The sequence below is a fragment of the Orcinus orca genome, chromosome 1, assembly GCF_937001465.1.
Source record: "Orcinus orca chromosome 1, mOrcOrc1.1, whole genome shotgun sequence".
In the NCBI taxonomy this organism is placed as follows: Eukaryota; Metazoa; Chordata; class Mammalia; order Artiodactyla; family Delphinidae; genus Orcinus; species Orcinus orca.
This window is the reverse complement of record NC_064559.1, coordinates 163023361-163048331: the sequence shown is the minus strand read 5'-3', so window position 1 is coordinate 163048331 and position 24971 is coordinate 163023361. Positions and strand designations below refer to the sequence as shown.

The window sequence follows — 24971 nt, the reverse complement described above, 5'->3', positions numbered from 1 at the left end:
AGCTATGGGGGCGAGGGCAAACGCTCAAAGATGGGACCGCACCACGCCATTAGCTCTTTCAAGGAGTATGTAGGCAGACAGCCCAGCAAGAGGATGGAGGGTGAAAGGGCATTCTGTCCAGTACCCAGAGTACTGGATGCCTCTGAGGCAACCACATTCCACTCTGTTAGTGTAGTTTGTGCTCAGCCACTGCTCCTCGGTGGGACACAATGTTAACATCCTGGGAAAAATCAGTGTGGAATAAAGCAACTTGCATGTTATACTGCTCTCATTCCTCTAGTTATCAGCCTTACCTTGTCTTCCAGTAACACGGGTCACAGTATCATGTATTGTGGAGCAGTCCACATATGCAGATAGGGGGAGGTGCAGTTCTCAACCAGGAGCCCATGCCCCGGTCCCAGGCTCCGTGAGCAAAACAAGTAAAGACTCCCAGAGGTAGAATTCATTCAGAGACGTGAGTCTCCTCTCCGTGCCCCCTTCCCTCTCTTCTCAGTCTGACCAGTCTAATTTCTTCTCCTTTCCTTGGTTTCAGGCTTCCTCTTCCCTCACTAGCCTGTGAGCTCCATGAGAGAGGGCTCTGTCTTATTCATTGATGTGCTCTGAAGACCCACACAGGGGCCCTGGAACAGAATAGCTGCATTACAGTTGAGCCTCCTTTTGTAGGTAAGGAAGAGCCCCAAACTCACTGAAGGGTCCCGGGGCTCATTGGAGCGCATCGGAAACACTGGGCACCTTGAGATGAGGATGGAAGCACTGCCCGCCACCCCCCGCCACACTTCAAGGACAGGGACGGTGTCTCATTCAGCTCTATGTCCAGCATCCCTGTTGCTCCCAAGTTGAGGCAGGGACTCCTCAGTGGGTCCCAGCCCTGCTTTAGCTGCGAGGCCACGACAGGGCTAGCAGCACATCCTTCTCCTCAGCCCTCCTCCCTTCCTTCCTTTCAACAAATATTTATCAGGCCCCTATCCCATACCAGGCACCATACAAGGTCCTGAGGGTGAAGTTGGGCGAGAAAGACGTGTGGAATCTGCCCTCACGGCGCTTCTGTGTGGCCTAGAGGTTAAGTGCTTAACTTCTGGAGCCACGTTCCCCGGATCTGTTATCTGGCTCTGTCCTTTTCCCACTATATGAACGTGGCCAAATTCCTCTCCAAATCTGTTTCCTTACCTGGAAAATAAGGCTCATAATAGAACCTAATTCAGGGGCTTGTTATGAATATTAAATGAATTGACATATAAAGGACTTAGAATAGTACCTGACCCAGTAAGTGCCCAATAAATATTAACTGTAATTAGTAGTATTACAGTTGCTGTCTATAGATGATAAACACATGAATATAAAATCATGATAAGCTATCAGTATTATGAATGAAATTCCAGGAATAACCTGGAACTCTGTGGTTCTATCTAACTCTGTAGCTAGTAGACTATGCAAACGTTATCTGACAGGGGAGTCGGGAGGTGGTTGGGCCTGGGGACCTGAAAGATCTCTGTACACTTCTGGTTTGAAATTAGATTAACAGTGGGAAACTTCTTAAAGAGGGTGATCTGAAAGGGCCTTTCTGAAGAGGGGCTGCAATATAAAGGATATAAACACTGACTCTTGCAGGAGGAGGTTGGCATGGGAGGGGTGTTCCAGGCAGAGGAAAGAGCCCTCACTGGTGATCAGGTGATCAGGTGTTGAGGACCTTCCCCTACCGGTTCTGCACCTGGCCAATCTTGTTAAAAGACCCTTTGTTCCCAGTTGCTCAGTTTCAGTGTCTACTGTATGGGGAGCCCTCAGTGGTGGCTTTCAAGCACTGGGGTCTGAACACTGGTACCACCCATATCCTGAGGATTCTAGGACTCCATGTCCTTTCAGGCTGTTACTGTGACTCCCTCTACACTGCCATGCTGGCTGGGCCGTTGTTTTACTTCTTAGGTTACACTTGAGCAGATTAAAGAAAGGAGACATAATGAGCATGCACTTCTACGTGCCATGGTCTAAATTCATTACCGATGCCCAAGTTTTAATCAGGATACGTTGCCAACCACATAGTTTGGGCAACCTTGGTTACGTCATCTCATTTCCTCTTCCTTCACCAATACTCACTCAACAGATACCAGCTGAGCAAGAAGTATGTGCTAGTGTGACGTATGTGCTAGGGTTACTTGGGGCCTCAGCTTCTCCACCGATAGTGTGAAGGCTTGGGCCACATCACTGGTTTTCAGCTGCAGTGTTCACTCCCAATCTCCATTTCATTAAATGGAACCATTCTCTCTGGTATACTGAAAAGCTTTCTCAAGTAGGGGAGAAAACAGTGGATTGACAACTAGCAGCTGAAGAGTTTTATTACTATAACCCAGAACTTAATTTTTCTCTGCCTAGATTGTTAGGCTCCGTGAGCCTCACTTGTCACAAGAAATCCATGGAAGGGGTTGTGAACTGCTGAACTAGCTGTTCGCTGAGGTCCTCTCTAGCTCTGACATTCTCTGAATCCTGTAATTATTTGTCTTTTCTCTTTGTTTCCTTTCATTTAACACCATTTCATATGCATGTTTCCAAGAATCCACGGGGGTTCTCTCCCTTGTCAGCCTCAGGGATTCGGCTTCAGTTTTGCTTAGTACTTTCCCTATTGATCCCCCCTTCTTGATTCACTCTCCTTTACAGACCTTTTCAGAGCCTTCATTTCAATGAATCCTAACTGTGTGTGTGTATCTCCCCACACTCAAGGTCTTTATTCCTGGCACCAGCAGGCACTTAGCAACTGTTGGATGAATTAGTGAATTCTTAATGATTATCAAGAACCTCAATATATGCATCCATACACGTAATAACCTTTGGATCATTTGACTTCTTTTCTGAGGGTGTCAATTCAGACGGAATTGCTAGATCCAAAGTTATAAGCTGGTTTCCTGATTTTATTACCAACTTCCAGATTGCTGTGACGTTTGTTGTGTGTAAGCAGTAGTATTGCTGATAACACTTGTGGTAATTATTTATAACATTATCTTAAATAATTAAACAAATCAGAGTACTTCCTCTCTCTCCCCCCCCACCCTTTTTTCTGGGTATCAGTATCCTTTGTATCCCAAACTCCAGTGGTTTCCCTAAAGCCACTTGGATCAGTGCTACATGCTCTGAATTTAGCCAGAGAAAAAGAAATGGGTTGCTCCAGCTCTAGGTACCAGCAATGTGTCTTCTTGGAACCCTGCACCCTTTTGCCAATGCAGCATCAGCCTGGCTTGGGGTTTTCTGCGATATTGATGATGGTGGTGGTGGTGATGATGATAATGATGGTAAATATAACTCTAACAACCCTATGAAAATATCATTAACCCCATTTTATAGATAAGGGAAACTAAGGCTCAGAGAGGTGGCATGGCTTGCCCTCAGTCACACAGCTAGGAATTAGTAAAGACAGGATTTACGTCTGTTTCTGAGTAAAGCTGGTCTCTTTCCACAAAACTACATTACACTGCTCCACAAGTGGACCTACAGGGCCAGGAGCCTTGTGGGAACAGCAGGTCTGTCAAGTTCTACAGGGCTGAGCTATTTATTGCTGCAGAGGACACTCATCACTATGCTAATTACATTAATTGCTGCCCACTCTGTGGCTAGGTGGGTGGTTTAACAACACCTAGCAACGTGGTAATGATGCCTGCGCCTGCCTTTCTGCGTGAAAACATCTAACTTTTTTTTGTTTTTTAAACTCCTTCCTGTGGTGGCCAAAGAGTAATTATAGGTTCTACTGGTTGGAAGTTAGTGACTTTCTACCTTGTAGGGAAAAGGTCAAGACACTGAACTTTGACACTTCATCAGCATCAACTGTGTGCTTGACACTTTAAGGGATCTTTCATAATCCTCATGACAGCTTAGAGGTGGGTATTATATTATCCTTATTTTGTTTCTAAGGGAACCCAGTCACCTGCTTGAGGTCACATAGCTGGATATTGGTTTAGAACTCTGCACTGTCGGAGGACAAATTTAGCCTCCACACATTTCCCTACACTATAGCACCTCTCAACAGGAGACTTTTTGCTTCTGATGCTTGGAATTGAATTACACACCAGCAGGGCTGAGTCTGTATTTCAAACAGAGAGGAAGCAAGGCATTGGGAATCAGTGTTTTGCAGAGTCCTCCATTGCTAGGGGATGAATATTTGACATTTCAACCTTCCAACTCCCATCTCTTCCCCGAGCTTCTCAAGGAAATGTTAACAGAATTTTCCAGTTGACTTTTTTTTGTTTTTTGCGATACGCAGGCCTCTCACTGTTGTGGCCTCTCCCGCTGCGGAGCACAGGCTCCGGACGCGCAGGCTCAGTGGCCATGGCTCACGGGCCCAGCTGCTCCGCGGCATGTGGGATCCTCCCGGACCGGGGCACGAACCCGTGTCCCCTGCATCGGCAGGCGGACTCTCAACCACCGCGCCACCAGGAAAGCCCTCCGTTGACTTTTTAAGAAGTAATTTGAAGACTACATCCATGTACTTCTTGTGAATGGACAAGGTGATTTTGGCAATTCATCATAATTGGCTGAATGACTTAACTTCCCCAGAGAGGCAGATAACAGAGGCTAATTTAGGAAGTAGTTGACTTTGGGATGTTATATATGCATGCACTTTATGGGTGTGTCCATATTATATGTCAATAAATGTATTGTGTGTATGTGCGTGTGTGTGTGTGTGTGTGTGTTCAGGAAATCTTGAGGTACTGGTGGATTTAGATGATTTGGTTCCTTTATTAGCTACCATCTAGCTGTAGATGAGGTTTAAAAATATATTTTACTAATATTCAAAACAATTACATTATATAATGATACAGAGTAGTAGTTAAGATATCTGGAGCTAGACCAGAGTTTGAATCCTGCCTCTGCCACTTAACAGCTGTTGTGACTTAGGCAAGTCACTTAACCTCTCTGGGCATTAGTTTTCCCATTTCTAAAAATCGGGGTTAAAACAGTTCTGATCTCAGGGAGGTTTTTGAGGGCAGGGACTATGTCTGTACACTTCTCTGCACCCAGAATGAGGTTTGGAAAGAGCAGGCTTTGGACTTACATAATCCCTCAGCTTTGATTCTAGCACTCCCATATTGGCTGTGTGGCCTTGGAGAAATTACTTAACTTTTCTGGGCCTCAGATTCCCCATCTATGAAATAGAGGCTCATTATTCCTACCTCAAACGATTGTCACGTGATGAGGCGGGACCTATGAAGACCTAGTACCTAGGATAGCACATTGGAGGTATCCATTTCCCTTTTTTTTCATCCTGGAGGCTGATGACATTCAAGGATGCATGACTAAGTTCTTGATTGATTTGTGAAACACATTCTTTTCTCTCACACTCCATTTTTATTTTCTCCTTCCCACCCTTTTTCTTTATTTCCCTCCCTTCCCTATCCGTCCCCTTTCTTTTTCTTTTTTGGTCAGCCTCCATCTACTGTGACTCAGACCCTCTGTCCAGGGTCACCTGGTCCCTGGATTGTCGCAGCAGCTCTCTCCCTGGCATCCTCCATCCTCCCCTCCATCTGGCGCTCTGTGTTTTATTCTTCACACAGGGTGTCCTTCCATCAACCTGACACTCCTCTGTGGCACTTGCTACTCCTTTGCTACTCCTCTGTGGCACTCCTTCCAGTATTCTCATCACACACAGAGCAGTCTGTGGCCCTCACCATGGCCCGCAAGGCTCTGTGTGAACTGTCTTCTGGCTAACTCTCCAACCCGGCTTCCTAGCGCGCTCTCTCTAACTCTGCTCCAGCCTCAGAGGCTTCCTGACTGTTATTGGAACTTTCCAAGCACGTTCCAGCTTTGCGTCCTTTATACGTGCAGTTCCCTCTCCCTCCAAATATCTGTAGAGTTCATTCTCACTTCCTCAGGCCTCTGCCCACATGTCACCTTATCAGAAAGGCCTTCCTTGATGACCTTACATAAAATAACACCCCCAATCACTCTCAATCCTCCATTTCATTTTTCTTCTCACTGACAGATTCTATATTATTCCTTTCCTTTTGATTGCCTCTCTCCCCACAATGGAAGCTAAGCTGTATGAGAGCAGACTTTGTTTTGTTTTGTGCTGCATCCCCAGAACCTGGCACATACTAGGTGCTCAATTAATATTTGCTGACTACATGAATGTGTGTTGCCTCTGTATGAAATGGCAGGAAAGAGCCTCCGTAGACATTCCAGCCCTGATGGCTCACTGACCAGTATTTATTTTACACAAGCCAAAGTGATGAGCAGTGAATAGGAGAATCAGGTGGTCTTTTGGGGCCCACCCCCTTCATATATGTGCCTTGAAGACCAACGCTGTTTCATCTGTGGCAGTGACATGCCTGCTTTTACACTGCTTCGTGCCATAGTTGCAATGTTGTCTGGAATTCCCGTGGCAGTTTTGCAATATGATGAATTTTGCTCACATAGATAGGTATCGGTCACAGATAAAGATCACTCATGGTTTATATTTAGTACCACCACAACAAAGTGAAAGTTGGAGGTGTGCTACCTAATTGTTCCCAGACTATGAAAGCAAAAACACAAAGTCTGCTAGCACTGAATCACTCTTTCCCACCTGGCTTCTCCCTACCTTCACCCTCCCTTTCCTGATTCTGTTCCTGTCGTAAAGTATGGTAGCTTAGTAAAGGGCAGAGTCACACTGGGCATCCAGGGTTCCAGTCCCAACACCACCACTTATTCACTGTGAGATCTCAAGCAGGTTAACTCACCTCCCTAACCCTCAGTGTCCTCCTCTGTAAAATGGGCCTTGACAACACGTACTCAATACTATGTGTTGAATGAAAGATGGCAAAATGCAACACCGGGGTAGAGTGGTAGCCCGCAGTAGTGCTAGCACCTTCCATGCCTACTGATTTACATGACTGTGATCTTTTATTTTTTATTTTTATTGTTTTTAAATTTATGACGGTGATGTTTTGATATCGTTTCTTTGGCTTTGGCCAACCTTTAGGATAGACAACCCAGCTAAAACTGGAGACAAGGCCTTTCAGAATCAGTACTTCATAAGGCTTTCATGGAGGTCCCACTGTTTGCATGGTGGGGTAGAAGATTCTGGGGCAGGCAGGTGGGTGGGTGGGATATCAAGGCACAGAAGCACAGTTTTGCTCCTCTTAGTTTGATAGGGCTGCTGTAACAAATGCCACAAGCTTGCTGGCTTCAAACAACAGAAATTTCTTCTCGCACAATTCTAGAGGTCAAAAAGTCCAAGCTCAAGGTGTCAGCAGGGCCACACTCCCTCTGAAGGCTCTAAGGGAGGATCCGTTCTTTACCTCTTCCAGCTTCCTGTGACTCCTGATAACACTTGGCTTTCGGCAGCATCTCTCCAATCTCTGCCTCCATCTTCGCCTGGCCTTCCCCTCTGGGTATCTGTGTGTCTCAAATCTCCCTCTTCTTTCTGTTATCATCCACTAGTCATTGGATTTAGGGCTGACCCTAAATCCAGAATGATCTCATCTCGAGACGCTCAACTTAGTTCTATCTGCAAAAACCCTATTTCCAATAGGGTCATATTCCCAAATCCTCAGGGTTGGACGTATCTTTTGGGGGTGGGACACAGTTCGACCTACTACGGTGCCCTCCGGGAATTTCAGTTAGGCAAAGGGACACAATACACACACCTGAGCAACCAGTCTCAAGTAAAGAGTGAAACAACCCCTCCTGGATGGTGGGTAGGAGGTGTGATTCATTCATTCTTTGATCCAGAAACATTGCTGAATGCTTGCTGAGCTGCATGCAGGGAAGCAGAAACGCTAAGGCATTCACAGACTGATGGGGATAGGAGGGGTGGAAGGGCGTGGTATATAGGGAGAGAGTAACGGGCATTTCCAGCTCAGTGTGGTAGGGCTTGGAGGAGGTGGGTGCTGAAGCTTTGGGGGCTTAGCAGAAAGTTTGGGTTACAGCTCCGGAGGGGTGGTGGTCAGAGAAGTCTTCCCAGAGGGGGAAGGATGAGGGAGTAGGAGCCAGCCATTCCTGAAGGATGAGGGAGTAGGAGCCAGCCACACCCAAAGTGGGAGGAGTTCTAGGAAGAAGGAAAGAAAGCCCAACCTCTGTGGGTCCTCCACAAAGTAGGGGGTGGTGGGCTAGAGAGGCAGGCAAGGGGTCAGATTGTATAGGGTGCTGTGAGCCATCCGGAGAGAAGTGGAGAGCTAGGCATGACCAGATCTCCTATTAAAAATAAAAAGTAGAGAAAGCCTGTAGTGAAAAGTGATTTTCCAGTAGATCTAAAAATTGTATTTATTATGTTATGTGTGTGTGTGTGTGTGTGTGTGTTTAAAAAGAAGTATAACATATACACCGAAAAGTGCACAAGTTATAAGAGTGCAGCTGGATGCATAAGTGAATAGCCCTGTGTGTACACCACTTAGGTTGTTGGATTGTCAGAACAGAGGCAGAATAGAGTTCAAGGTGGGCCAATGACTCACAATTACTCTTGTTTGTCCTGTGGAGAAATGACCCCCATGACAGGAAGTTGCTGGGATCTGGAATAGGAAGACTTAGTTTTGAGCCCCATATCTAGTATTTCTCTGCTGTGTGATCTCAGGCAAATGGCTATACTTCCCTTATCCTCAGTTTTACCATCTGTAGAATGGACTAACAGTATCTACCTCAACAAGATGGTGTGAAGGTGAAACAGGACAAAGGTGGGGAAAGCTCTCTGCATTATGCGAAAAAAAAGTGCTTGCGTGATTCTCAAATTCGAATCTGTCTCAGAACTGGATTTCTTCACTTTACCTTCTTCCTTCTCCACCTGACAGCGTTTCAGATAAACGAGGAGGGGAGGAGGAGAGTTACCCTTTTTGCAGCACTTTTTGTTTGTCTGTTTCCCATTCCAGAATACCTATTCCAGATCTGGACTGTCACTCCTGTACCCTTCCATATTCCCACCTTCCTGCTTACTATTGTCCTTCTCACCCAACCAGGCTCAAAGAGGCAGAGGGAAGAGGGTAGGGAGTTTGGGCCATGGAAAGAGGTTTGAAGGTGAAGGTAAATCCGATGCTCCTTTCCCAGCCTTTGCTGAGGATGGACTGTCCCAAGCTCTGCACAGGGCATTTGGGATCGTGGGTGGGAGGTGGGGAGACACAGAAGGGAAACATAGTATTCACACTCAGAGAAGTTATTTGTTGAGGCAAAATGGAAACAGGTCTGTAAGAAAGCAGAGTCAGCTAAGGTCAAGGTCTTGCTGTTAAGAGGCAAAAAGCCCCTAAGGAGTTGAGAAACAGAAGAGACCATTAGGTAAAAGACCATAAAGAAGGTGGGCACTAGACTCTCCCTCTCTCTTCCCTTTTCAGATTCTTGGCATTTCTGCAACAGATACCTTTAAGCATCTATTGCATATCAGACCATTCTTTTATATACGTTGTCTTATATGATCCGTGCAATAAGACCAAAAGCTGAGTATTCTAATTACCATGTTTCGGATGAGGGGGACTGAGATGCCCAGGGACGTGCTCCCGATCATACCACTATTAAAAGAAGGAAACAGCTTTGAACCCCCATTCATCCAGCTCCAAAGTTCCTGCTCTTTCCAGTCTGCTCTACCATTTCACTGAATGTACGTGGAAGGGCGCCACACGTTTTATCGGGCTGCATCGCATTGCGTGCATTTTTAGTATTTGTGTGCACGTGTCAACAGGCATGTCAACGTGCCTGCTGGGTGAGTCGTAACAATTGTGTTTTGAGTGTCTAACTGCATTATTTTGCTGGCAAAACCTGGCTCAAGGAGAAGAGAAAAGGAAGCACAAAAGCCCACTGCATGGGAGGCCAGACAGTGGCCTCCAAGTGAGGGCTGGTCCTTAAACAAACCAATGGGAAGTGGCTCTGGGTAGCCCCAGTAGAACTTCACTTTGTTGGAGGGCCCCTGGGTTTTTCCATGACTGTTCTATTTCCAAAGCACAATTCATTTCCCATTCTTTTTTTTTAAGAAGGAACTAATATTTGTTTAGCACCCATTATGTGCCAGGCATAGTGCTGGGCACTTTACATCTGTGATATCACTTAACTCCCACCAACCCTGCCAAGGGGCCACCATTAGTGCCCCTGTGCAGCCCAGGAGACGGATTCAGGAAGCTGGGGCCATTTGTCCAAGATCACTCGACTGGGGTGGAGCAGAACAGGGCCTCCTGTCTGGTGCTGTCCAAACAACAGGCTACACTGGCGTTTTAAAGTTATTGGTGGGACATTTTATTTTTCAATAAAGTTTTAAATGATCTCGAATTCATGAACCAGTATGCTGGCATACTCACTCTGCTCCTGTTCTTTTAGAGAAAGAAGGGCTTTATCTTTTCATTCCTGAGTAACTGGGCTGTTTTGTCCCAGAGATAAGAATCTTCACGCCAGGTCACTTGAGTGTGATGTCTAGAGGGTATAACAATGGCCATCCTTGCTCATTTGACACTTCTTCTTTTTTTTTTTCCTAAGGCACTGGCCTCCTTTCAAGACCTTCCCCACCATCACCATAGTTATGTTGTTGCTGAGGTAGCATCAGCCATGCCTGGGAAGGCAGGACCTGTGGCCTGGACGAGCCTGTGGTCAGAGAGAGTTGGTGTGCTCAGGGGTCCAAAGGGACCTCAGATTTGTGACTATGGGCTCTAATAGTCTCCCAAAGTCCCCTGGTCCCCACTCACCATGCCCCCCATAGAAAGTAGAAGATGTCCTCAGTGTCACTTGCGAACATTTGACTTCTGAGACAAGCATTTGGGCCACCAGCCCTCTTTAAGAGTAGATGACAATTTTGAAAACCTGAATGGTCTTAATTTTTTGCACTGGGCACACAGATTGACCAAAGCTTCCAGAAGCAAGAAGAATAATAAAGATGAAAGTTCTTGAAACCCTAGAGGCTGTCTTTTCAAAGCTCTTTCAAAGCTCATAAAAGCAGTGAGCAGTGGGTAGAAGGAATGGGGGAGAATGAGCTCTGAGCACGGGCTGTGATGGGGAAAGCCCAGGATTCTGGCTGTGTGACCTTGGGGATACTCCACTCACCTCTCTGAGCCCCACTTTTCTCCTCTGCCATTTGCCCTTCCCTGCTGTCTGCTCCAGGTGGCTGCTGTGAGAATTAGAGAAGAATATGTTTATGGTTTGGGAGTAGGGTCTCAGTACAGAGAAGACGCTGAGGCAAGAGTCAGGAGGCCTGAGTTGTCCTTTAGGTCTGCCCTGGACTCTGTATCTCCTTTCTCTGGGTCTCCTTTTCTGAAGAATGAGGGGTTTAGAGTAAGTTTTACTTCCTCTGTGGTCTCTATTGATCTAACATGCCATGATTCCTATCTCTAAGTGGAGGATTAACTTTTAAGAGATGAATGGAGCTTTTAATATTCAGCTATTCAGTTGTTCAACAAACATTTATTAAAGGACAACCGTGTGTCAGGCACAGTGCTAGGTGATGGGTATAGAGTGACAGAACAGTTGCCGCCCGGCCCGTCATGGAGCTTCTTGTCTAGTATGAGATAGTTTGGGGGAGCTTCCTCATCTCAGATAGTTGAAGAAGTGCCGGGGCTCCAAGGGGAACACTGTTAGCTGAAAGAGCAATGTAACAGTAGCAATAGATGGGCAAATATTCATTGAACACATAAATCAATGCAAGCACCTTAGGGAAGCTCTTGGGGTGACCCTAGAGTTGAGGAGCAATTCCTAGGAGTCAGGAAAGGTTGTGGGTGCTCCAGCCAAGGGTGTGTATAATTACTAAATAGTTTTTTTGTCGAGACACCTGAGAACGGGAGGATCTGTCCCTACCTGTCCAGTTCCCAAGGGAGCCATTTACTGGGAACAAGGAACAATGACAGCTTCCCATGCCCTGGCTTTTCCCCAGAGTTGGAACCAGTGCAGATGCTGGAATCCAAGGGAGAAGAGAAGAGTGGCCAGAGAAAAAGGCCAGTGTTAGGATGACATTTGGGTCAAGCCCAGAGGATCCCTCGAAGTTATAGAGCCTCATCTGTATCCTGTTGAGAGAGAACTCGGGCCCAGTTGGTGCCTAAGGCCACAGGAGAGCTGGCTCTGGAGCCGTGGTCAGGAGGCTGTCTGGGGAAGCGGAAAGAACCTGGGCTTAGGAGTCGGAGACTGACTTGGGTTTGAAGGCTGTGGAACATTGGGAAAATCACTTAACCTCTCTGAACCAGCTTCCTCATCTGCTAAGTAGACATCACAATGTTGGTTGGCTTCCCTAAGATGTTATGAGATGTAATCTGTCTCAGGCACCTAAAATCAGTAGCTGTGACTAACTATAGACTTGGTGATTGGTATTCATATACATTCCATTATCAGGACCCAGGATCTCTTTCTGTGCAATATGGAAAAGACAGTGCTAGAAACAACTTCAATGAGACATCTTAGAAGGAGGTTGTATTATCTTCAGTATAAGTAAGATAGTGAAACAAGATGGGATTTGGAGGGATTTAGCTCTAGCATAACTCACCCACTAGCCAGATGTCTGACCTGATAGGTATTCTTGCCCTCTTTGAGACTTGGTTTTCTCCTCTGTTAAATGGAGAAAATCTTCATGCTCAAACTTTTCTCATCCATCCATTAAATATTTATTGAATGCCTGTTATGAGCCACACCATGCTAGGTGCTGAGGAATAGGACACAGTCCCTGACCCTAAGGAGCTCACCATCTAGTGGGACAGCCTGTTAAACAGATACTTACAGATACTTACAATAGAGTGTGGTCAGGCTTAGCCCTGTCTGAGTGGACAAGGAAGGCTTCCTGGAGGAGGTGACAGCTAAAGCTGAGAGCTGAAGGATGACTAGTATTTAACCACATAAAAGTAGGAAAGGAAGTGACGAGTTGGGAAGGGCATTCCAGGAAGAAGAAACTGCATATACAAAGGCAAGGGCACAGCAGATGTGATAATGTGGCTAGCTGAGTCTGCCTTTCCTCAGTGTGGACTCTGTAAAGGCAGTGGGAGACCACTGAGAGATTTTAAGCAAGAGAGTTGGAGTAACATCATCACATTTGCACTTTAGAAAGAACACTCAGGCTGAATGTGCATGTGTCAAGTTTTATTATGGACACATAATTATTATTGGGATAAATTGATTCTTTCCTCTTCTTTTCCGTAACCACATAAGATGGCTCACAGAAGATGAAATAACCCTCATGAGCATGCCCTGGTGTAGGGTCTGGCACACAATAGGTGTCCAATTATCATATATTCCCCCCTTTTAAAAAAATAGTCCCTGAAAGCACAATCCCCGGCATGCAGTGCGGGTTGGGGCAAGAGCGCTGAGGGTGTGGTTGCCTGCATTTTCTGGCTGGTGTTCAGGCAGAGCTGACAGGATCTAGGTCAAAGGAAGTTCCCCAGACAGTTCAGTCTTAACCAGTCATCTGGGGTTTCAGGGAGGGCAGGTGAAGGTCAGAATATCTCCCCTATTTCAGGAGGCCTCTCCTCCTCACGGTCCTGGTCTTGAAAACTTACCAGGCATGAGCCAACCTGTTAATTTGTCCAAATCAGCTTCCTCATCTGTAAAATGGGTATGAAGTTACTTGTGCTGCCACACTGGGGGTGGGGGTGGGGGTGGTTGTCGTGCGGACTGGAAGAAGTATGTGAACCACAAACAGCAAAGTAACACGATAGATTTCACTAATACCTACTGTGGGCCAGCCTTGTTCTATGACGCTGGTATTATCCTTATCCCTATTTTACAGATAAAGAAGGCAGAGTTCAGAGAAATTATGCAAATCATTCAGGGGCACAGAGTAAGTGGCTGTAGCCAGAGCCCTGATGTTTTAAACACTACACCATGATACCGTAAACTGCTGTCCCTGGAGAACCACCAACTGCTCCTTGAGCTCTCAGCATGATGCAGGTACTCCAGAAATGTGTGCGGAAAGATGGAAGAAAGAAGGACAAGGGCAGCGTTCGAAGCCTGAGAAAGTTTTTCCTAATGCTTCCTGACCCCACCTCTAACCAACTCAGGGTCTTCTCCCAGATGTACTCCAGGAAATGGTTCCTTTCCGGGCATTAAAACGACCTGTTGCCTGTCTGACTCATTAGGCTGGGACTGGTGAGGGCAGGCTCTGTGTCTGGGTCATGGTGGTCTCCCTAGGGCCTAGCAGAGTGCCTGACACTTGATAAATATGTGTGAATAAATTCTGTCCTTTGCCTGGATTTTCTGTCCAAGCTTTCCTCTTGACCAAGAGGTCTAAAGCAAAGGAGCTGGGGCTTCTGGGAAAGTCCCCTAGGGTCATTGGGCGCATACTGATGGAGGGCCAGTGACAGATCAGTGTGCCACCCCCAGGCCAAGGCTGACACTGGACTCCCACAACCCCCCACTGCTGGATGGACCCAGAGGGCTGGGGGACTCATCCCATTCTGCTCACCTTCTCCTTGGGACCTGATGCTGGCCGGCCGTGAGCAGAACAAGGGGCCTGCATGTCACACGAGGAACGCTAAGGGTTTGTTGGGTAGACCTCTGTGTGCAAGACACTGTACGTGTCTGGTGTCTTGAGCTGGGTTCACCTGACTGATGGCTCGTCCACAAGTCGCCTGAGAACGAGAACAACCTCAGGCACATTGAGCAACCGGCTTCCCTTCCTCGCCGCCAGCCCCGACCCACCACGTCAGGAGCTGGGCCAGGGAAAGTGAAGAAACCTGTTCTGGGCCTCCGCCGGGTGGGCACGGGAGGGGCCCTGCCGGGAAAGGGGCGGCTGGGCCAGTTTCCATTGCTCCCGGACCGGATGCAGCCCCATGACTAGGGCGGAGGCCGGAGAAATGCGCGCCCTGGGCGCACCTGTGTGTCCTCCAGGGCGACGTTGGCTTTGGCAATAAGACTAGAGGCTCTAGGTCAGCGGTCACCGGGCGTGCGACTTCTGGCTGCTCAATCAGGCGAGCGGGCGCGGCAGCAGCGAATCAGCTGATAGGTAGAACTGGAAGAGGCTTTGGACATCCTGCAGGTAGGGGAAGGAAAATGAGGGAAGAGGCGGCGCCCAGAAACAACTGCTGGGTCGTCACGCCACTGTCCTGACGTTGTAACCGCGCATTTTGCGCTTTACCCCTGCGCCTTCCCGGGCAGCACGGTGGGATGGAAAGAACCAGCGACAGAGCTGTATTTGAATCCAGCTGTCCCATCTACCGGCTTTTGTGTTCTGGGGCAACTGACTACCCCTGCCTACCTGAGCCAGATTTAGCCAAATGAAAAATGGGGATTCCCTCCCTCAAGCGTAGTGTGAGGAGTCAGTGAAATCACATAGGAACATTGCCTGGCACATGAGTAGGTGCCCAGAAAGCGGGGTTCCCTTTCCCTTCTTCGTTTCAGATCCAGATCTCACTCCCAGCCCGGAAGTCGCGCCCCACAGGCGACCATAGGACGGTGGGGTCTGGGTGGCAGGTGCCCTGGCTTGGTAATAACTCGAGAAATATTTGAACCTCTTTGCCAAACTATCAGGTAGGATGGGGTGTGTGGGAGGATTCCGAAGGCCGCCTTTGGGTCGTGTTTCTGTGATCTTAGGAGGGCATTTCAGTGCATTATTTGATTCACGTTATTTATTTATTCACAGATTCCTATCAGGCGAACGCTTCTTACTGCCTCCCCCCGCGACGTTCCCGGTCCGCCAGCGTTCTTTCTTCCATACAAGTCCAGCTTCCACCGGCTGCTTTTGTGTAAATAAAGCCTGGCCTTCCGCCTGCAGGTTGCGGTCGGGAGCCGGCTGATGGGGTAGGCGGGAGGGAACCGGTGCAACCACAGCAGGTGGGCCTCGGGGAGACTGGAAGCCAGCCACGCCCAGCCCTGAGCGCAGGGGCGGTGCTCCGGGGCCCCTAGAAGGAGCAGAGCGAAGAAATCCAGGCTTAGACCGTGAGAGTCCCCACCCGCTAGCACCCTCTTCCATGGGTCACCCAGCACGTGTCAGGCCCTTGACAAACATCATCCTGAATCCTCCCAGCGACGCTGCGAGTATTCTCCCCATTTTATAGACGGGAGACTGAGGCTCAGCAGGTGTAAGTGACTTGACCGAGGTCCCATAGGCAAAAAAAAAAAAAAAAAAAAAAGGCAGACCAAGAAATTCTAACCGAATTCTGGATGCAAAACCTAGTCTTTTCCCCACCTCACTGGTCACCACTGAGAATGTAAAGGTGGGAAGAAAAAAAAAATAGCCACAACGAATCAGATTAACAGATCAAAGGGAGTTGAAAGGGCCTTCCAGAGCTTCCTCCTGTGTCTCAAACAGGAGGATTCGAACCACAAGATAAATAACAGACTATTTTTCCTGGGTGACAATTTTACTCTTTTTAAAATTAAAAATTATATAGATTTGTTAAAACAGATAACGATGGAGAAGAATATAATTTTTAGAATTATGGTAGCTGAAAATAGGAGACTTAAAAGAAATTTCAGGCTGTTTCCACAACGCACACCTTTTGTTCTATTGTCCAGAAACATTGTTGACGTCAGTTACACAGATGGGCAAACTGAGACCTGAAACCAGTCCCACTGAGAGAGAGGCAGAGCCGGGGAGGAGAACCGAGACTTTTGGGCTCTCGGCCTGGGGTGCTTTCTGTTGGGGGCGCGGGTCCTGTTTGTAAATAGGTATCCTCGGACAGCCACTGCCAATCTTTGTCTCTGTGTTAACCAAGTGCGGCCGATTCTGAGTCATCGCAGGCAATCAGCACGGCTGGGACTAAAAGCGAAAGGGACGCGCGGGCGACGGGCCCGGGAGGGCGGCGGGTCGAGAGCCCAGGCGCCCACGCAGGCGGGGCCGCCGCTGGGATTCCCGCGGTACGAGAACGCGGGAGGCGCCCTGCCCCGGCAGCTCTCTGCGGTCCAGCCCTGTGCAGGCCGCGGGCGCCGCAGGCCACGCCCCCGCCCCAGGCCCGCGGGACCCGAGAGCCCCCGCCTCAAACCCCTGCTCTCGGCAGGGGCTGAAAGATGCACCGGCGCCTCTGGCCAGTCCGCCCAACCTCAGGCCTCTGGGACCCGCGGCCCTCTCCTTGCGCGTGGGGACAGTCAGGTTCTTAGGCTTGGCCTTAAATCCGCCCCTGATAATTTGCTAACTCTAAAGTCTTGAGAAAATTACTTAAGCTCTCTCTCTCTCTCTCTCAGTTTCTGCATCTGTAGAATGGGAGTTAGCGACTCTTACCTCATATAATTGCTGTGAGAAGTAAATGTGTGCCTATCTGTAAAGGCCTAGAACGTTTAAGAAACTAATTAAATGCTGTTTTACTATTATTGTTAGGCGGGCCCCGGTGGGAATCTCAGGCCAATTCAGAACTGGATGACCTGGGCAGAGGGACTTTCTTCAGTTCCCCCACCTGGAAAATGGAGCTTCATTACACTTTCCATAACAGGGTGGGGGTGAGGACAGAGGGCCTCCCCAGCATCTGGCAAATCCACACGTGGTTATGTTTGCAACTCGTTATTTGCCAGCGATGTCTTAAGCACTTTGCACTTATTAGTGCATTTAATCCTACAATTACAGTGTGAGAGAGGTATTACTGTTTTCCGTTTCACAAGTAGGAAACCGAGACACAGAGAGGTTAAATGATTATCTAAGATCACACAGCTACTAAGTAGGATTTGCACAAAGCCACAAAATCTGGCTTTCTACTCCATGTTCCTAACCCCTACCAGATGTACCAGGCACTATGCTAGGTCTGGGGATGCAGCCAGGAATAACGTCACACAGCCACCTCCTCAACAAAAGGCAGGATCTCCTTTCTGAGTTTGCTGGCCTTCCTTCTATATGCTTAAGCATTGCATGAACTTTATCATATTTTATATACCCATTGTGTGCACCTTGTACTCGGGAGGTATTCAACATTGCTAATTTCCCTCTTCCTGTATTTTTTGGGTCTAGTTACAAGTCTTTACTTGGAGGGTGGACCTTAGATGTTTTAGGTGATGGGGCACTTTGTATCTAGCAGGTGCTCCACATACGAGTTCCTCCTTCCCTGTACTTAGTGATCTTCCAGTTCAACAGATTGAAAGTGCACACACTTAAGGTTTAGACCTTTTAATAATAATGATTGCTTCTGCCTCTGAGAATTACTGTCTTCGCTGTGGGTTTCCCAGAACAGAAGATGAATTTACTGTATTTATCACTTAATCATTTCCACAACAGCTTATGACTATGACATCTTTAATGAAAGGTACAGAATTCTCCCTCTCCAACCCTCCCTCTTTGGGGTGCCTGTGATAACTCTTGCTGTAAATGGCTAAAGCTATTAAATAGAGAATGTAGATCTTCCTGCGATGCAAGTGTAAGCTGTCGTTACATTCATTGCTTAAATGGTATGATCATTTCAAGCTTGGCTTTTGCATTTGAAGCCTTGAGTTAAATGTGGAAAGCAAGAAAGAAAAATGCTTAACGGTTGGAAATAAAAACGTGCAGTGGGTAGGTTTCCAGAGTAATAAAAAACAGCTTTAAATTTTAAAAGATTTGAAGCCTGGTCTGGTTCCAGGCAGCATACCCTACATTCCTATCATCCATTGTGGCTGTATCCTGAGGGTTAAACCACCTTTAGGCAATGCAATGAGCTCAATTGAGGACAAAGTATTAAATTGTGAGTTTCTCTTTGAACGTGGGATAGCTCATGGAGCGCGTTCAGTATATGGTAGGCACTCAAGGGGAAGCCATTATGATTAGAGACCGGGATGCAGAGACAGCATTGAAGTCTTTCCACGCAACTGATTTTTATTGAGCACCTACTATGTGCTAGTTGCTTTTAAGTCCATTATTTCAAATAAGCTGCACAATAAGCATGTGAGGAAAATATCATGTTATAGAGGAAGAAATGGACACTTCAAGAAGTTCATTAACTTGCCTATCTCACTGCCTATCTCACCAGTGAGTAAGTGGTATAGTGTGAGTTGAAATTTGGATCTGACTCCAAGTTCAGCAGCTGATTCACTGCACCACTCTGCTTTTTCCTGTACGCCTGGCTGTCAGTCATCTTAGACCTGGAGACGAGAATCAGAGGGGACTTGAAGATCACCTCAGCCAGGGTTTCTCTGCCTCTTTGTGAAATCCAGGTCACCCTAGATAAATGCAGAAGCCTCGCACGCTTTTTGAATGAGTTTCAAATTCAAAATAATTTAAATATCGTGATTCAAAACAAAGCATAGGGACAGCCTTTTCAGTATTATTTATTTATTTACCTTTTTGACTGCGCTCTGTGGCATGTGGGATCTTAGTTCCCCAACCAGGGATCGAACCCACACCCCCTGCATTAGAAGTGCAGAGTCTTAAACCACTGAACCGCTAGGGAAGTCCCATTTTCAGTATTTTGTTTTTAAACACAGTACGCCTCTCCAGGGTTCTAGCTCCTCTCCTCCACCCACCCCAGTGGAGAGCTGCTGACTGTGCCCCCCCACCTCCTGATCATTTCCTTCCTGGGAAGTTGAGCCCAGAGAGGAGTGAATTGCTAGTGACACAGTCAGCACGTGAACTTAGGTCTGACTGGCTAGCTCCAAGTGCGGTGTCTTTTGTCTAACAACCCCACTTGCCTCTCGGTTTGGTCTCTCACCACACCTTAGCTCAGGGTCCATGCTTCAAACTGACTTTATCACCTGGAGTTCCAGAATATGTCATCCTTCCAGGCCTCTGCGTAGCCATATCTTCTGCCTGGAATGCTCTCATCCTGCCCCCACCCTCCCTGCTCCAATTTTCCCGGTGAACTCCTGTGCATCAAGATTCAGGGGAAATGCCTCTCCCTTAGGAAGAATTCTGGGCTTCCATCTATATCCAAGTGAAGGGACTGATTCTTCTTTCCTGCCTGCCTGGGTAGATTCAGGGGAAATGCCTCTCCCTTAGGAAGAATTCTGGGCTTCCATCTATATCCAAGTGAAGGGACTGATTCTTCTTTCCTGCCTGCCTGGGTAGAACTCCTGGCATTTGTTATACTTACATGTTATTGACAAGTCCCTCCCTCTCAGTCACTTATGACCTCCCTGTGCATGCTGCCACCACCACCACTGCCCAAATTATGGTGGATTGGGATGGAACCACAACTTTATATTTTTTCAGCAGAGTGACTGGAATATAGCAAGCACTCAGTAAATGTGTGTGAGATAAATATATGTGTACACACCCACACTGAAAGTCACTATCAGATTATTTTAACAGTCTTCACCCAAGCACTAAGCTCTCATGGACAACTGTCCTCTTTTGAAGCAATAGGGAGCCACTGCAGGTTTTTGAGGTAGAGAGTTCCTTGATCCACAGGCAACATAGAGACTTTCTCATGGGATAGAAGCTATAGATCTCCCAGTTTCCAGGCCTTTGCCTATGTAATCTTTCCCCGGAAAGGTTTTATTTTATAAAAAGGACGCTGGGGAAGAGAATTTGTTTTCATTCATTCTTTGTTTATTCAAAAAAATATTGCCTGCTATCTCCCAGGGGCTATTTTGGGCACCACAGATACAGTAGCAAGCAAGGTAGATAAACTATCTCCCCTCATGTAATTTCCACTCTCCTGGGGGAGAAAGACAATAAATAAGTAAATAATAAATGTCTCGGTTCAGATGGTAATAAATAGTATGAAGAAATAACAGGATCACAAAAGGCAGATGGAATGGAGGATGGGCAGACTGTTTTAGATGGGGAGGTCCAAGAAGGCTCTTTGAAGAACTGGCATTTGGCAGAGGCTGGAATGCAGTGATGGAGGGAGCCAGGTGAAGATCTGGAGGAAGTGTATTCCAAGCAGAGGAAGCAGCAAGTGCAAAGGCCCTGAGGTGGGCTAGGGTAGGTCCCCTGTTGTTTTCAGTGGCAGCTGCTGGTGTTAGATGATAATTTGGTAGTGAGAGAAGATCAATATGCAGTTTGTTCTGAGTTCAACTCAGCTGTGGGTGAATGAATGAGTGAATGAATGAAACATGGTCTCTCAGCCAGCAAATTGGGCTGCATACCTTGGTCAGATTTTTATAGCTTTTAGTCAGCAACAAAATGAAGGCTTGTGGAGCAAAATATAAGGGCAATATGATCTTTAAAATCAGTTTAAATGACCAAAATAGAACAAAGTCAAGTGAGTTTCTGAGTGTAAAATAGATGGCATTTTACTGTTTATTCCTTAAAAAGGAATCCGCCAAATCCATCCCAGGGTTGTTTCAACAGAAATGTACAAGTTGCTTCCACTGTAATTTTGGGGAGAGCACTGAGATGCCACCTGCAGAGGGTAGCTTCAGCTTGATCCTGCTGGGGGACTGTGGAGTGTGTGTTACACCTCAGTTACCCCCACTCAAGGCTAGGGAGCTACAGCACTTGACCGTCCTCCCAAGAATAGCACTGGCCATTGAAGTCACACCAGAGGTGGTCCCTTCTGCCCTGCCAGTAAACAATAAAGAGGAATCCCACTGGAATCTGGTCAGAACAATGACATTATCTGGTACAATAAGGCAGAATAAAAAAAGGTTGATCTGGACATTCTTCTGCCTCAGCGCTGCCTCATGCATGTAGCACTCATTATACTATCAATATAATGATTATAGGACCCAGGACAGTTAAGGGAGAGCCAGGGGCCCCCGTCCCTAGGCACAGTTTGCAACCCCTTGGTTTGCTTTTACTCAGCCATTGAGTAAATACACACTTTACACCAAGAGGGCAGGGAAGCAATATGAAGGCAGAAGGACCTGGATTCAGATTCTTCATTCTCAACTCCATGGAGTGCTGTGTGACCTTCAGCACGTTACTTAACCTCTCTGAGCCTCAGTTTTATCTGCTAGAACTCTTAATAATCCACAGGCCCAGACATTTCCACCACATTGCCTTGTCTTTCGGGCTCCCCGACCGTGTGTCTACAATGTCTCTGAAACAACAAAAATGATAATTTCTGTTTTTCAGGAACCAAATGAATTCTGGCTGACCTGTGCATAATTGATATTCTTGCTTAGTAAGTCATTCAGCCTTTACTTTGCTTGTTTTCTTGCTTATAATTATAGGATCTTGGTCAAGAAACTTGAAATAAGTTGGCAGAGGAGAAATTTTATACCTTTCTTTAGAACTGGAGGGAAACTTTAAAAAAGGGCGGGGGAAAGGGAAATAAACTAAGGTTTATTTAAGATGCAGTTATGTCGGTAGTGGGGTCCACTGTTTGATCACTCTTTGCCTCCTGTTGGCTAAGCGGACTCAAGGGTCTGCGAGAGTTGCCTTTTGATATCAAGGTTTGGAGGTGGCGGTAGTGGGAGATCTAAGAGCTATTGGAGGGGAAGGGACTTGGATGTCCAACATGATGGTGGGCTTCTTAGGGACACGCCCACTCCCAAGTGATTGGCAAGCCTGCTAAGTTTGGTGCTGAATGAGTAAATGAGTGATTTGTTCCATGTCGTATGATAGGGAGCACCTGCCTTCTAGTCCCAGTTCCACCTCTTGGGTAAGTCCCTTACCGTCTCCAGATTCCATTTCTTCCACAGTAAAGCGAGGAGCATCAGACTTGCCCAGCCTACCTCCTGGGTTGTTTCAAGAGTCAGGTACCTGTCTATTACCTGTGATAATGTGTGGAGCAAGTAAGATAAAGTAACGGTAGGCTCTCTGTAACCAACTAGTATGATCTCAGGAACATCTTATAACTTTACTAAAGCCTCCATATTTTCATCTGCAAACTGGAGGTAATACCCATCCTCCCAAATTCATAGGGATCCAATTAGACAATGGACGAGAAATCATGTTATAAATTGTAAAGTGCTGAAAGAAAAATGAGGAATTATCATTTTCCTCTTCCTCGTCCTCTTTGTCATTATTATATTCCCTAGTCCCTAAGAGGACCGCCAGGGTGGATGTGCTCACACCCTGCTCATCAGGCTGCTGCTGTGCCCGGAGCGCCAGCTTCCGAGTCAGAGAGGCTTCTGCTCAGTTCCCCACTTTACCGACTACTAGCTGCTATGTGACCCTGGGTGAGTCACTTACCCTCGCTGAGAACTTCTGAGAACTCAGGACAATGAGACCTACCTCAGAGCTATTTGTTGGAAGACCCAAGCAGGAGAACATGTGTGTATATCCAGAAGACCATCTGGTATCAGATCAATCAGTGCTGATTACTTCTCTTGCCAACCCCTCCTCCTCCACGTGGATCTTCAGACTTAAATCCTCAATGCGGTGGCTGTAGTTGGGGGTTGGTCTAGTTTATTCCTGAAGCTACTTGTCACATGCTAAGCTGAATCACGGTGAGTTGCATGAGTCTCTTTCTCCATTAGGCTGTGAACTTCTAAGAAGGGGATGTGTGGCTTGCAGTTCTAGCCCTTGGTGTGGGGTGGACATGATGTTCCAGGCCCAGGAGAAAGAACACGGACACTGGGTGCACAGATCTGGGTTCGAATTTCTCTCCACTACTTCCTTGTGGTTGGACCCTGGACAAATCCTTTCCCTAAGTTGAGACTCAGTTTCTTCATATGACAAATGACCAAATAGAGATGCACATATTTCAGGGTTGTTGGGAAGATTGGATATAATGCATATAAAATGGCTAGTGTGGTACCTGGCACGTAGTGGGCCTTAGTAAGTAACTCTTGACTGACTGAAAGCTCTGGCCAGCATTACATTCTGTCACTGATGCATGTCCTTTTCCTGGACAGAAGGAATTGGAGTGTGTTCACAGGAGTGGCACACCAAGGGGTATGCCACTTGCCACGTACCATTTGCCCCAGAGAGGAAGAGTATTTTATTTCTGACATTGTTCAGAATTGCCTGTACATGGTGACAATAAAAAAAGACTGACTTTTATTAAATTTACTTCTTAAAGTCTGCTACAGATAATGACCCCCCCCCCCCTTATTACCTGCACCCAGAGTGGACGGCTCATATCCACCATCTTCGGTTCATCACTGGCTCACAAGATTAAGAGAGAGAGATGGCGTGGGGTCGGGGTGGGTGGGTTGGGGAAAAGATGTTCCGTGATTGCAAAGCGGTGAGGTGACTGTCTGTAGAGGTGGGTCCATGGCTCTGTAGGAGCACTGAGGTCAAAGCCACCCTCCCACTCTGGTTTGGGGGCCGAGATTTGCCAGGCAAAGCTCACAGAGGAGGAGTATTTCGGCTGGGCTTGCAGGAAGAGAGGGCCATGCCAAACAGGGAAGAGGAGGCAGGGCTGTCGGGTGGGGTGTAAGTGACTGTGCCTGACAGGCACAGAATTTTCACACTGCACGCAATATTCTGGGAACCTCGTGTAGGAGGGTTTTGTTGGGGCAGATCCAACAGGACATATTACTTGTATTTAAAAATCTCCCAGGGAATGTTCTTTGAATTTCCATTTTCTTGCAGGTTCTGAAGAAGATTCTAGCCTGCTGCTCTCTTGTTCTCCGAGTGCAGAGCTTGGTGGAACCCTATCTTGGCCCATAGCCATTAGAATATTTCTCAGGGAAAGCCCTTGGACCAAGAAGTCTGTTTTTTCTTTTCTTTGGAAACTATGGTGCTCTTTGCGAAAACAAAGACATTTGGATTCTGTTCAGGAAAAATGTAACCTACAAACAAATAGCCTTGGAAAATCTGTGCCTCCCCCTGAGTGCCTGGGTCAGGGAGAGCCGCACCCTTCTGCTGCTTTCTAGCTGGAGGTCACTTCCTTTTTCCTCTTTTGTATGTTGTCTCTGGCTGCCCAAAGGGCAGCACCTCCTTTCCATGCATCTTCCTTCCCTGCTGGTCAGTGCCCAGGTCTTTGCAAGTGCCCTTGCTCTGCCTGGAATGTTCTCCCCTCCCTGTCTGCAAGCCCTTAATCCTCCTTTAAGCCCAGCTTCAACATCTTGCCCTGAGTTCTGATTTCCCCCAGATAGTTAATTTCCCATCTACTGGGTTGCTCTGGATAATTTAAGATTTAAATATTCTTCCTTTTTTTTTTCAGTTAACAATTCCTGATCTTATTTTTAAAAGCTGTAATAATAATAATGGGTGCCAACTTAAATTCTTGCTATGTACCAGGCAGTATACTCCATAATGTTACTCACCCCAGATGCAAAGTGCTTAGGAGAGAAATTGGTACATCATAAGTTCTCAATAAATGTGACTTATTATTATTTCTAATTCTCTCACGGCCCTTGAAGCAAGTACAATTTTTCATGCACATTATAATGCTCAG

At 46.9% G+C, this 24971-nt stretch overlaps 1 long non-coding RNA gene across 1 annotated transcript; it reads left to right on the top strand.

Moving 5' to 3' along the window:
* Positions 1-5588: 5588 nt before the first annotated feature.
* Positions 5589-14090, top strand: LOC125961053 (uncharacterized). The gene is made up of 2 exons (XR_007471362.1): positions 5589-8337; positions 8371-14090. It is a non-coding gene; the product is annotated as an uncharacterized LOC125961053 (long non-coding RNA).
* Positions 14091-24971: the final 10881 nt, after the last annotated feature.